This window comes from Phocoena phocoena, chromosome 17 (assembly GCF_963924675.1).
Source record: "Phocoena phocoena chromosome 17, mPhoPho1.1, whole genome shotgun sequence".
NCBI lineage: Eukaryota > Metazoa > Chordata > Mammalia > Artiodactyla > Phocoenidae > Phocoena > Phocoena phocoena.
Window position 1 is genome coordinate 64,938,182 of NC_089235.1, and position 14,652 is coordinate 64,952,833.

The window sequence follows — 14,652 nt, forward strand, 5'->3', positions numbered from 1 at the left end:
GAGGCTGGTCACCTCGAGAGAGTCAAAGAGCGAGATACCTATTTTGCAATCAGTGACACTGATTTTCAGATTATTTATTTTAAATTCCTATAAAGATCAACCTTTTGTATGAAAAATATGTGTGTATAAAAATTATGTGAGGGCTTCCCTGGTGGCGCAATGGTTGAGAGTCCGCCTGCCGATGCAGGGGACACGGGTTCACGCCCCAGTCCAAGAAGATCCCACATGCCGCAGAGCAGCTGGGCCCGTGAACCACGGCCGCTGAGCCTGCGCGTCCAGAGCCTGTGCTCCGCAACGGGAGAGGCCACAACAGTGAGAGGCCCGCATACAGCAAAAAAAAAAAAAAAAAAAAATTATGTGTTCTCCTTAATTCTGGTGCTTTGGGACTTGTAAATGGCTTATTGTACTTTTCACAATAAAAAAAATTTGAAGCTTTTAAAGCTTTGTATTAGGCCCTTTCAGGTTTCAAGGACCAGCATAAACCTCAGGAACTTTAGTGGATGAGGTTTTATTTTAAAGGTGAACGGAGAAATAAAGAACACGACACCACCTCCGCAGCTGTGCAGCCAGGACTGAGCCTGAACTCAGCATCAGCGCCAGAGCGTGAGCAGTGAGCAGAGGCCCACCTGCCAGCCCCTCTGCCCCCAGCAGCTGGTCCCCGCCTCGCCCGCGATCCACCGTACCAACAGCACCCAGGCCACTGTCTCCTCTTCTCCTGACGGCACCGGCTCAGCGCCACAACAGGGCTGCTCCCGGCTTCATCATCTTGGCAAATTACTTCCCTGCACCCATTTGTAAAGGGAGAGTAGAAACAGCACGTGGTCTTTGATGTGAAGATTAAATAAGATCGTGTATGTAAAGTTCCTGATACATCGCTTTTCCTGGCATGGTGCTTAACACACAGCACATACGAGTCTTTTGTTTTGGTTTTGGCACAAAGATAACCTTATGGTAAGCCAAATGCTCTCTTTTGTCCGAAGTCCTAAAAGAATACCCCGTTACAGGACTTCCCTGGTGGTGCAGTGGTTAAGAATCCGCCTGCCAATGCAGGGGACACAGGTTCGAGCCCTGGTCCAGGAAGATCCCACATGCCGCGGAGCAGCTAAGCCCGTGCGCCACAACTGCTGAGCCTGCGCTCTAGAGCCCGCGTGCCACAACTACTGAGCCCACGCTCCTAGAGCCTGTGCTCCGCAATGAAGAGTAGCCCCTGCTCGCTGCAACTAGAGAAAGCCCGCGCACAGCAACAAAGACCCAACGCAGCCAAAAAAAAAAAGAGAAAAAAACACCTTAGGTTACATCAGGAAAAACAATTAAAAAAAAAATACCCCATCATTATGCAAGGCATTGGTTTCGCAAGAGCACTTTCATCAGCCTCATTTTCTTCGTCAGTTTGTTAGAAGCATACCTTCATGGGCCAGGCTGGTGTGTGTATGTGGCAACAGAAAGTCACAGGATATAAAATATTTCTGGTGTGATTGCAACTTCAATGAGCTAGAAATTGCTCACCTAAAAGGATTTGAATTCTAGGGACCCCCCCCGCCGGTGGTCCAGTGGGTAAGACACTGCCCTCCCATTGCTCGGGGCCCAGGTTCAATCCCTGGTCAGAGAACTAGATCCCACACACATGCCGCAACTTAGAAGCCCACGTGCCAGAACTAAAGATCCCATGTGCCGCAACAAAGGATCCCGCGTGCTGCAACAAAGATCCCGCTCAGCCTAAATAAATTTTTTTTTTAAAAAAAGCATTTGAATTCTAAAATATTGTGATTCTGCCAGCCAGAATCAACTGTATATTGCCCGTTGTCGACCTCTACTTCAGGTCCTCTTTTACTAGAATTTACATCCATTCAGATTGGTTTTGCAAACTATGCACGCGCACACACTCTTTTACAGTCTTATAATATTTTAAACTTTTTAAAAAAGTTTCTATCCATCCAGTGAAAGTGGGTTATGCGTACTTTCAATGACATGAAGTTTTTTATTACATTCTTCCCTCTAGTTTTCCCTGAGCCTGCAATTCTCCCAACAGTAATCTTGATAAAGTCACTGGCTTAGCAGAGAGGTAGTTGGCTGAGTCTCATAAGTCACGTGGGATTGCTTGGCATTTCAGAGGTTATCACGTTTAATGAAATCTACGAAATACATTTCTGATTATCTCTTCCTGCTTCTTGGCAGTGTATCTTCAACCTGACCCCAATTTCTTTCTTTTTTTCTTTTTTTTTTTTAATATTCGTTCATTTGGCTGCACTGGGTGTTAGTTGCGGCATGTGGGATCTAGTTTCCTAACCAGGGATCGAACCCGGGCCCCCTGCATTGGGAGCGCAGAGTCTTAGCCACTGGACCACCAAAGAAGTCCCCCAATTTCTTTATAATATAAACTCTCTGGGAATTGAATGAAGGTTGAGCTTGGCTAAAATTCTTCCCACACTGACTACAGTCACAAAGCTTTTCTCCGGTACTCCCTTGAGTTAGTTGGAGAAGAGCAGTTCCTAAATGCCTTTTCATATTTATCACATTCATAAGGTTTCTTTCTGGTTGGATAAATGTGGGGCTTCAGCTAAATCCCTCTCCACATTGACTCCACTTAAAGAGATCAGTATGAATTCAATGGTGTTGAATAAGTTACTGACTTGGTTAAAGGCCTTCTCACACATTCACAAGGTTTTTCTCTGGTATGAATTCTCTGATGTTGAGCAAGATTTGAATATTTGCTAAAGGCCTTCCCACTGTGACTCCACTGTGACCGCTACAGCTGTAACGATGACTCTACAAGGGCTGCCGAAGTGTCACTCTATTAATGTGGGTGCACTTAACACAGATTCTTAATGTTGAATCTCAGGTCAGTCTGGAGATAAACCACGTAATTTGAACATGAGAAGTTTAATGTAAAGAGTTAGTAAACTACAATAGGGCAGTAAGTATAAAAATGCTAAAGGGTGCCTAGGGCTGAGGGAGAGGACCCAAGGAAGGACAAACTCGGAAGGAGGTCCCTCCCTCCTCAAGGCTCAGGTTCAGAGCACGCTGGCCAGCAGAGGGGTTGCTGGACTGCCCAGGCCAGAGCTGGCCCACCTGCACAGGCAGCAGGAAGGAAGTGGCCAGGGTGCAGGCGATCCCAGGCTGCCAAGTGAAAGCTCGTAGGAAGCCAGGACCCCGAGTGTTACCATAGCCACGTGTGGCCCGGTTGGGCCATGTTGGGAAGGGAAGAGTCATGCTGAGACAGGCTGGGACCTGGGACCCTTTGCTGCAGTGCTTGCACCTAGGCAAATGTCTCCTTGATCGACAAAATACAAAGAAACTATAAGGGACGAAAAATAACTGTGTGCGTGGGCAGTTGGGGCAAATTATGGACAAGATACAAAAGGACCAAAAAACCCAACTTCCACTTCTAAAGAACCAGAAGCAAAAGCAGGGTGTCAGGAGCAAAAAGCAGCATACTGAGCACGCCCCCTGCACTCATCACGGCCAGAGAGGTGGGCAGACACCTAAGCCACCCGTGGACCCACCCCTACCTTCACCCCAGGTAAGGAACCAGCTCCCCGCAAGCTTGGGGGGTGAGCAAGGGGACGTGTTCCTTGCTTTCACTCCCGCCTGCTGCAGCAGGGGCCCCAATAAAGCCTTGCCCGAATTTTTGTCTGGCCTCTCATCCATTTCTATTAAGGAAGGCCAAGAACCCTTGTTGGTAACAACGGGGAACCACCCCGCGGGGCACAGGCAAACCAAGGCCAGAAGCCAGGCGCTCGGAGCGTGTCAGGGCTGCTGCTGGCATTAGAAGTGAACATGTCATGTCCATGTTGGGAGGACCACAGTGAAGTGGTCCTCAGGCTGGGCTGTGAAGTCACTAAGAGGTTGTGTGCTCTGGGCACACGGCTGGCACAGAGCACCACACACTCCGACCACTGAGGGACCGTGAAGCAGGAGCTATCAATAAAGAAAACAGCACATCTGAGCTAGAAAGAGAAGCCCCATTCCTCCTGCAGCGTCCTCCCGCGCCCTCTGCTGACAGCCTAACACCGTGCACACCAGAAGAAGAAAGGCTTGAAGGGTCTCATCTGTTTTTGCAGAGCAGGCACCGAAGAGGGAATCTGGAGCTCAGAAGCCATAAATTGACCACAGGCACTCCTGTGCGTTGAAAGTGGCTCTAAAAGTTTACTTGGTTGGTTGGCAGAAACGTGGACTCAGTGTTGGCCTCTTTAATTACACAGAGATGCCAGGATATGCCTGATGTGACGTAGATGCAGGCTTGGGAAGGTATGAACGCAGGAGTGGATTTATCACGTATGAACTTCTCACTCTCTTTCCAGCTACGTGCTCAGCCCCAAAGACACTCCCTTCTTAAGGCACTGAGTGAAGGGGGGAGTATCTGCAAATTTGAAAAACCCTGGTGAGAGACGCCCGTCAATATGCTTCCTGATTTCAGTGGGGATGATGGGATTTCATGCAGCAGAGGCCAAGTGTCAGTGGTTTAACTACCAAAGACGACCACTGACAGCTGCCGGCAGCAGAGAAGAAGTATTAAGGGATTCTTGGCTATCAGTAATTGATTACGTTTTCCCTAAGAATGAAATAGGTAGGCAGCCTACTAAAATGTTGCTTGATATATGTAACAGGAAATCTTAAGATCTGGTGGCCCAAAACCTGACTTGAGTCACTGTAACTGAACCAAACTTGGGTCCACTCGCCTGCCTGCAGTTAAGCCAATCTCCCAACACTGGGTCGGGGTGAAGGAAAGTGCAGTATTTAGTGCAGGGCACCAAGCAAGGAGTCCAGGCAGCTAATGCTCTGAAGGCCCAAACTTGCCAGTGGCTTTCAGGGAAAGGTTTTCTAAAGACACAGTGAGGGAGAGGGGTTGTGGGGTGTGTGGTCAGCTCGTGGACATTCTTCTGATTGGTTGGTGGTGAGGTAATCAGGAGTCAACATCATCAACCTTCTGGCTCCAACCCGTCTGGGGTCTATGTGCTTGTGGGCAGCATGCAGTTAACTCTTCTACCTGGTGGGGGTTTCAGTATCCATCTGCTAAACAGCTCAAAAGATTTGACTCAGATTTTTATCTACAGCCCTCGAGGAGGAGCTAAAAGTCCCTGACTTTGTTTAATGGCTAAACTATTGTTATTTGTCTTACTTGACTGTTTTCCTTTGTTTCTGCATTTTCTCACTTCTCCAATTAAATTTATCTTTGGAACTTGGGGAAGGCCTAGGAAGCTAAAGTTTTTCTACAAACAAGAGGCAAGTGGAGGACATGGGGAGGTCTGTCCCAGGAAGGCCCCATAGGGTCCTGCTCAATGACATCACCATAATGGAGAGCTATGTCTGTCACCCATTTTCCAGACCTAAACTCATGCCCAGATTCAAAGCCTTTTTTTTTTTAAATTGAAGTATAGTCATGTTAGTTTCAGGTGTACAGCACAGCGATTCAGTTATACATATATAGTCTTCAGATTCTCTTCCCTTATAAGTTATTATGAAATATTGTGTATAGTTCCCTATGCTAAAACACAGTAGGTCCTTGTTGGTTGTCTATTTTATATTCAATGTCTCTTGATTGAAGGGAAGACCAGGTCCCTATGGTGAAGGATTCTGCAGCTGTGAATGACACATATATATGCTATAAATAATCCCTCAGTCCTTTCCAAAGAGATCTGTTGGCACTTACCTGAAAGACTGGGTAGCAGGATAAAGAAGACACCCAGCCCTTTCAGGGATTACTAGACATTTGCTGTAAAATGACACGAATTACTTGGGTCCACCAAAGTCAGAGCTAACAGTGGTCAGGTGAAAAAGGAGCCTTGGGCCAGTTTGAATTACAGTGGATGCAATAAGGCCGTGAAACCAACTGTGGTGATTTTGGGTACCTGAATGTATAATTGGAATAAACATATTTGACAAAGGGCAGAATCTCTACACTGGTGCTATGACCCACTGAGTAAGGGTCGTTAGAATAGGAAGAGCCAAGTGAAGGCCTCTGAAAGTCCTCCCTACCACGATGTTAACCCAAAAGTATTATCACATCCTCAATGGAGAATGGCGGAGACCAGTGTGCTATCAAAGACTTGAAAGATGAAGGGGTGGTTATAGCTATCACTGTTACTGAGTCCAAGCTCCTGCTGCTTGCTGCAGGACAGGCCAATAAATGGAGAGAGGAGTTGCTGGGGCAAGGAATAGTGACTTTATTCACAAAGCCAGCAGACTAAGAAGACGTGGACTCATGTCCCAAAGAACCATCTTGCCTGAGTTATTTCAGGCTTCTTTTATGCTAAAAGGGAAGGGATTAAAGCCAAACACTTCCTGGTTCCGGTCAGCCTCCAGAGGGTATATGTTAATTTCTTCCTTCTTGTAGTCATTCACATGTGGGCCTGGTCAGGATGTTTCCTATGAGCTAAACAAAGGTATTTCAGCTTAAGCTCATTACCTGGGAGGCAGGGTTCCCAGAGATGGACCATTATGTATAATTTAAGCTTATAGGCAACATCCCTTTAGTGATTAACTTGTATTACTAATCGAATACAAAGGTTATTCTCTATTACAATTCCCTACTGTCAATGTCCGCTCCACAATCTTGTGGCAAAAGGGATGAAGGTCGCTCTGGCTACTTACTGCTGAACAGAGGCAATGACTATTCCTTAGAATCTTTAGTCAGTCCTTGTTTATCTACAATTATTTGAACCTGATGAAAGTCCTTAGCACTTTGTTGTCTAATTTGTAATTGAACTTGGGGTTTTGGTTCTGGTTCCCAGTACATATACTAAATTCCTGTGCTATTTATTTGGACAAAATTAAACAAATTGGTTGAAGCTTCTCCAGCTATAATGAAATTACCATCTACTTCAGTTGGACAGGCAGGCCTGTTGGAGGTCAAGTCATGAACAGAGGTTAGTATAATGCCCAAAGTTTTAACGTAGTTGGCAGCTGCTAGGTATTTTAAAGCATTTATAGATTCTCCTGCCCAGGCAGGCACCTCGAATACAGTATTTCAAAGGGGCTTAATTTAAGACTGTTTCTGGGAGCCACTGATCCATAGCAGGGTAACTGGCAAGGCCTTATCCCAAGTTAAATTAGTCTTCTGACATATTTTAATGATGTTCCTTTTTAATGTATGATTCATTTTCTTGGTTTTTCCTGATGACTGTGGTCTCTAGGATGAAAGCAATGCTGTAATCCAAATCAGGGAATAATTTCCCTAAGGAGGGCTTTAACCACTTTAGAGCCTTTCTGTCCAGGTGGTATGCTTCCACCCATCCTGAAAACGTGTCCACACACACCAGCATGTTATCTGAAACTTCCTGCAGCTCAAGGCATTTGAGTAAAGTCCATTTTCCAGTCCTCGGTGGGGCAGATTCCTCTATGTTGAGTCCCCGTCTGGGGAGGTCTGACAGCAGTATTTGGATTATTTTTAGCACAAATCATGCAATTCTGAGTGACTTGCTGGATGGTCTTTTGTTAGGCCCCATTATATATATATTTGAACCCTTTGTAAGGTGATCTCTCTCCTATAATGGGCACTATTATGAATGGGCTGCAGCATAAGAGTGCCTCAGGAAACAAAAAAACTGGGCACTCCATTTCCAGCCAGGCGCGACCCAAGTGAAATCCCACTCTTTGGCCCTCTCTTTGTCCTTTTCTGAATACACTGACTGGTATTGTGACTGGTCCATCCTCTTGCCTCAGAGGATAGATTAGGTGTCCCAGCGTCCCTTTTTAATAGGATTCATATTGGTCATGTGCTTTTGGCCTTCCCTGGGGTGCCATTAGCACACACTCCTGGTCTTACCTTTTCGTAGACCTGTGATGGGTTGGAGAGAGCTCTGTCTCTTTTTCCGGGGTTCTCAGGAGCCCCATCTGTAGGCTTAAGTGTGTCCTGGTGGGACTCTGAGGTCAAGCTGTTCTGGTGAGACTTCAGGGTGAAATCTGTCAGAAAGTTAATCGGCTCATTCCCCACTGTCAATTTTACCCGGAGCTCCTGTGGGGAATTAAGTGCCTCAAGTCCAAGGGAGCCCCTGGGCCTCTTCATTCATCAGTGTTCCTCCCTTTCTACCCTGTTAGAGACTCTCATCTTTTGTTTTTCTTTTGTTTTAGCCTTGGGCAGTGGTTCCTCCTTACAGTAAGTGCATTGTTTCTCCCCCATAGTGATGGCTTATCTCTTCGGTTACGCCTTCTGGGAATCCAACACTGGTGTCAAAAACGTGGCGTTTCATTTTGCATCTTCTTTTCTCTGTTGTTCCCTGTTGAACACTTTAAAAGCAGCATCTACCAATTGAGAAGGGTTCATTCCAAACGCACCACCTAGTTTTTGCAACTTTCTCCTGATATCTGAAGCACTTTGCCCCCTCCATCCCCTCCAAAAAAGGTCAAATTTATCATTCTAATATTTTCAGGGGCCTTGGGATCTGCATTAGGATGACGTCTATAGGCTTAATAAATCCTTTCCAAAAATTCAGAGAGGACTTCATTTGTTTTGCTGGATTTCTTTAATTTTATTCAAATTCTTTTGCTTTGGTTCCCCTTTTCAAAGCCCTGCCAAGATATACTAATTAGTAGTGCTCTAATAAGGGCATTCCTCCCTCATTGTGGTCCCAATTTGGTTCAGCTGTGGATCCTGTCAAGTGGGCTTCAGGTGTAGAGGATCCTCCCTATAAAGGAGGGTTGTGATCCTTCCAGTTAAAGAAAGATGAGAAACCCAGCTGGCTGGTTGTTTGCATTTAGCCCCCTATATGAGATAACAGCAATGGAAAGCTCCCTGCCCTGGGAGTGGCTTCTGGCCCAAATTGGATACACTACTGGGTCTTAGATGGTGATCATGGGACCAAGTCCTTGTACCCCAGAAGCTAACACAGGCTTTTCTAATTGATGCCTAGAAGGAGGGGCAGTCCTGAGCCCCAGTGTCAGGAATTGGGGCTAGACAGGCATGGAAGGTGGTGGAAAGGGTGGATATACTGGCAGAATGGCCAGAGTAGATGGGACAGCTAGCTGAGCCGGAGGAGTTAGGGTCTGAAGCAACATATCCTCACTCTTATTCCCTTCCCTTCTTATTTTCCATGATGTAATAACACAAATGCTTGCACATCAAGGACTTCATCATTCCTCCCTGCTTCCTCACAAAATAGCTATAGAGGTATTCAAAAGCCACTGTAAAACCATAGATAGCAACTGATCATCTCTAACCACTGAAAGGATGCCTTTTTGCTTTGGCAAAAGGCAAATAAAATTTTAAAAAGATTTTTTAAAAAGCAGTTCAATATTTTAAGAAAACTTTGTCCTCTTAGAGAACCAAATTCAGGTTTTCCACCTCCTTACCTTTAAGATTCATTTTCTTAATTAGGTTCAATCTTATGTTAGCCAGTCCGGACTATGCACAAAATTCTTTCATTCAGTGTTCCTCCTCCACAAACCTTCCACAACTTTCTGTATCCATGTTAATCTGTTCCTCATTTTCTTTTCCATTCAGAAACAACCAGCTCTAGGACAAAACCACCCTTTTCCCTTTAACAAAATGCATTTTCATTTCTCATACCTTCTTTGCTGAAAACACACATCCCGTATCTTTGCATACTGAAGTGTTTCCTTCACAATTCTTAACCTTAAAACCTTAATCTTTAGTGAAAACCAAAAAGCAAGTAATTGTAAACTTTGTCATACCAGAATTTCCTGATTGACACACTTTGGCCTTAGTCTTCCTCTCCTAAGAGGGCGAAAGTAGGTACATTTAGACCTGCCCAGAAGTTAATGTTCTAATGTTTTATCCTATTCGAAACGACCCAATGAATTCTCTTCATTTAACTTAGTTTCAAGTTTTGAAAATCTGTAGAGACTATTTTCGATAGACATTCCCAAAACATAATTATTCCTATAGAGTCTACCTTAAAGTCTTACCTCATTTACCTCTATTTTATTTACTTAAAATCTTTGTCATATTGTTGTTTTTCTTGCTGACAAAGTTTGTAACAGGAATAATAAGGTCTTACTTCATTTCTACTAAACCTAAGTACAATAAAAGTATTATACTTAATGTTGATGACTCTAAAGACAGGTATATATTAATCAAACCAACAAGCTCAAGCTATTTAATACCAGATATTAATTCAATACTGAATATTTCCTTGATCATGTGAACCCGAAATTCATTCTGGCCAGTTTCTTTTATTTTTGAGTATTTATATAAGTGCTTAATTTCCTTTAAGCCAGTTAAATAGAGCTCTTTTAAAAATTAATTTTGGCAATGCCACACATCTATAACACATGTACAAGTACACAAACACAGGGACCTCATGGTTACCATTCTGAAATTTCACCCATGAATCAGGTCCAACAGTGTAAAACCCATCAGTTACAGAAGAGGTTAGATTCAGATTGGGTTTCTGGCAAATGGGACAAATCAAGGTCACCTGTCTAGATGGCTAAACCCTTTTTACTAATATTAATGGAAAAGACACTTCTATTTCTATTTATAGCTTTTGGTGATGTTAGGAGCCAAGTAGAACCTTTCTCTTCTTCCTGTGAATGTCCCTCTCTTGGACAAGAACAGACAGGTTTTGGTTTTGTCTTTTTCTGTTCCTTTCCTCCATTTGACATCAGCAAAAGTTTTAAGTATCACAAAACTGATTTGGCTGTAAATGGAGAAATAGTACCAAACAAAATGAAATGGAAAACGCAAAGGACAAACAGAAAATCCTAAGTAAACCCTCAAGTTTGGTCTTGAGGTTTTACATATACCAACGACACCGGAGACCATAGGGGATCATAAATGAAGTAATTAACACAGCAAGGGTGACAGTACATGGTGCACAGGGTCCCAAGATAACCCTGCCTAAACCCCTTGCAGAGATCCTAACAGGTACTGTGGCCACACATTGTTACAATAAAATGTCATCTTCCCCTCACCCATAGGTTCATAGCTGTAATCAGATCACTTATCCAAAATGCACCTCGGAGGACTTTCTTTAGGAATAGTTGAAATATTTCCCTTTTTTTTTTTTTTTTTTTTTGCGGTACACGGGCCTCTCACTGTTGTGGCCTCTCCCGTTGCGGAGCACAGGCTCCGGATGCACAGGCTCAGCGGCCATGGCTCATGGGCCCAGCCGCTCCGCAGCATGTGGGATCTTCCCCGACTGGGGCATGAACCTGTGTCCCCTGCATCGGCAGGCAGACTCTCAACCACTGTGCCACCAGGGAAGCCACATTTCCCATTTTTAAAGACAGAATTTCAAGACGAGCAAAACACAAACCCCAAACACAAATGCTAGCATCCAAAGAAACAAATGAACCAGTTCACAAATCAGGTAAAAGTCCAACAACTCTTTCCTCTCTCCAACAGGGTACCCCACTCAAATACAAAGTGGCTTATTCCGGAGAAAACTCCCCAAACCCCAAATGGAGAGGAAATAAAGCTCCTGGCTGTACACAGCCAGAGTGACTTACCCGCCCCGTATGGAGCCTGTCTGCTCCCAAATGTTGATTCCTTGCTCCAACTGCCAAGCGCTGGGGCAGTCAGTGCAGCTTCGGGGAGTTCTGGAGGGAAGATCCTCAGGACAAGCGGTTGCAGCAGCAGCTGGGCCTTACCCCCAAATTCCCCAACTGCCAGCTAGCCAGGAGTAGCAAGGCAGGACAGGCCAATAAATGGAGAGAGGACTTGCTGGGGCAAGGAATAACGACTCTATTCAGAAAGCCAGCAGACCAAGAAGACGGTGGACTCGTATTCCAAAGAACCATCTTATCTGAGCTAGAATTGAGGCTTCTTTTATACTAAAAGTGTGTGTTTGGGGTGGGAAGTAAAGTCAAACACTTCCTGGTTCCCATCAGCCTCCGGAGGGGATGTGTTAATTTCTTCCTCGTTGCAGCCATGCACAGGTGGGCCTGGTCAGGATGTTTCCTGTGAGTTAAACAAAGGTATTTCAGCTTAATGCTCATTACCTAGGAAGCAGGGTTCCCAGAGATGGGCCATTATGTATAATTTAAGCTTATAGGCAACATCCGTTTAGTGATTAACTTGTAACAGAATACGAAGGTTCTTCCCTTTTACATCACATCTCAATTTAATTTGCTATTTGACCTGTTCAGAATGACTGAATTATCAGAAATTTCACGGGTGATCATTGCAATGAAGCAACTGTTTCAGATGCAGCGTCAGCACAGCCCCTGTCACGTTAGGCCGGGCTGCTGCCTGCATGACCTCCCTAACACCCCCATCCCCGAGACCGATCTTCCCCTGCCACTGCAAAACTCTGCAGCCCAAACTCCTCACCAAGGTGTTCAGCGCGGTGCACTGTCTGGCCTCTCATCACGGTGCCGTCCACTTCCCCACAGTTGCCTAGACCCACCCTTCCCTGGGACCAGGTGTTGATAATCAGGACCCTCCCCAGGAGACTTTGGGTTCCAGGCACTGCCCTGGGGCCTCCATTAGGTGGCTTTGCAGGCAGCGGCGCCCTCAGCGTCCTCCTGGACCTCGAGCACCCCGGCCTCCCCTCACCCAGGGCTGTGCACGTTCCCGCCACCATCAGGGCTCAAGGGCCAGGGCAGGACACCTGGTGGAGGGTGGGACGGCAGGGTGAGTGCACCTCCTGGGTACCCGGGCCGCAACGCTGGTGGTGAGAGTGGGGATCTTCCCGAGGGGCTCACCCGGGCCCCAGCCCGCCGCGCGCTAGTCTTCCTCCCGTGCCCACACCCCATGCCCCACCCCCTGCCGCCCAGTCTTCAGGCGCCGGCCTCCCTTCCAGTCCTCCCACCCGGGCCCAGAACGCCGGAGCCGTCAGGGCGGCGGAGCAGAAGAGTGGTAGCTTCCATCAACGACTCTGCCCCGCCTCGGTACTTCGGGTTGGCTATGCCAATACGCTGGTGACCCCAGGGCGGAAAAGCGCGGACGCCCAGGGTCTACAGATCCCCTCGCAAGCAAGTAAAACCTATCCTTCTAGGACGATAAAGGAGCTGGAGCGAACAAAAGTATCGTGCCCCGTGTGAGGATCGAACTCACGACCTTCAGATTATGAGACTGACGCGCTACCTACTGCGCTAACGAGGCACCTAGCAGTAGCTTCTCGGAGTACGATAATGAGGCTCATACGGCGGCCCAGTACGCATGCTCAGAAAACCACGTTTTCATTTTTTCCGCTGAATCCCTGATCCCGGACGCAGGAGTTGCCGACCCCAGTGCCCGCCTTGGCTGAACCGGCCACGCCACTCCGGTCTTCCTCCGCCTGCCGGTCTATTTATCAATCAACAAGCACTGCGGCTTGTCGGACCCCATGTGCCGAGTACTGGGGATCCGAGGCCGTGGGATTCTTCCTGCTGTTGTAAACTCTTATTTTTGTAGACTGTTTACAAAAGCGTTTGCACATGCGTGATCTCGTGAAACACTTCTTGGGCACCTACCGTGTCCCCGGCCTTGTGCTGGGTGCTGCGTTCACAGAGACACTCTCAGCCTCAAACAACTGGAGTCGGGGCGCACATGCATAATGATTTGAAAACACACACGCGCACACACAATGCACACTACTCCGGCCCCACCGCAGATCCCCAGATCCAGTCGGGTGCCCAGCCCCTTATGACGCTCCAAGTTGCCACCTCTGCCCGGAGCTCGGCGGCTGAGACCACCCTTCATAGAAGCGTCCGCAGCTCTGGAAACGACACCTCGGGTCGCAGCCTCAGCATCTTGGAAGCCCTCTCACCTCCCTTACCCCTAGCCCTTTATATCAGCTCCTTTAAATACATTCATCGTTAAAGGAAACTTTGTCACTATTATAAGTGGAAAACAGATGTTTATTTTTCACCTAATACACGTTAAAATAAATATTAAAATAAAAAGCACTCTTCCATGTACCATCTAAAATCGACCAGAGGAAGGCACACTTAAAATCTGTATATTTCGCTGTGTGTAAATTTTACCTTAAAAAATGTAAACTAAGACTGAACTCCAACCAACGACAGGCTAACAGAAGGGCTTTGGACGATTGCAAGCTTGAAGTGTTTCAAAGGGTAAGATGGTTTGATAGCCTGACGGACCTAAGGACAGAGAAGTGGAGAGAGATTCGGGAGACTGCGAGAGTAGTGAGACGTTAACGTAGGTCTAGGAGGTGGATGTACGAATATTCACCGTACTGTACAATTGTTTCAACGTTTCTGTTTATCTGAAAATGTTTCATTATGAAGTGTTGGGGAGTGTTTTTTAAATCACCCATTAAGAGGGAAACTCACAACATCAGCGTAAGAAGGTGAAAAATAATATTATCTTAAGAGCAGGCACCAGAATTCCTGGTTGTTGGTGTAGAGAACATTGGGCGGGGGAGCGCGGATCATTTGGAGAGAGACCCCTGGGAGTGAGGTCGGTGCAGATGGGTGGGCACCTTACGGCGTCCTCCCGTCTCGTTAGGAGGAGTCGCGGACAGCGTAGGTTGCCTGGACCCCGGGCCTAGCAGATTGGATGAAATTTACCCAACCCTGGGGGAGCTCTCCCTCCCACGCTCAGCTGCGGGAACCCGGCCGAGGGAGTGTGCTCCGGGCTAAGGTTGCTGGGGCCCCAGGACGCCCGGCAGGTGCGGGAGAACAGAGGCCCAGGCAGAGGGATCCCGCCCCCATTACACACACACGGAGGAATCCGGGGACCCCGAGAACGGCAAACAGGGAGTGTCGCGGCAGTTACACCCAGGTCTCCAGGCCCGGGGAGCGTTG

General features: G+C 46.7%; 1 non-coding gene across 1 annotated transcript; it reads right to left on the bottom strand.

Annotated features, from left to right (window-relative positions):
- Positions 1–12,933: 12,933 nt before the first annotated feature.
- On the bottom strand, positions 12,934–13,006 carry TRNAM-CAU (transfer RNA methionine (anticodon CAU)). The gene has a single exon. It is a non-coding gene; the product is annotated as a tRNA-Met (tRNA).
- Between the last annotated feature and the right edge of the window lie 1,646 nt (positions 13,007–14,652).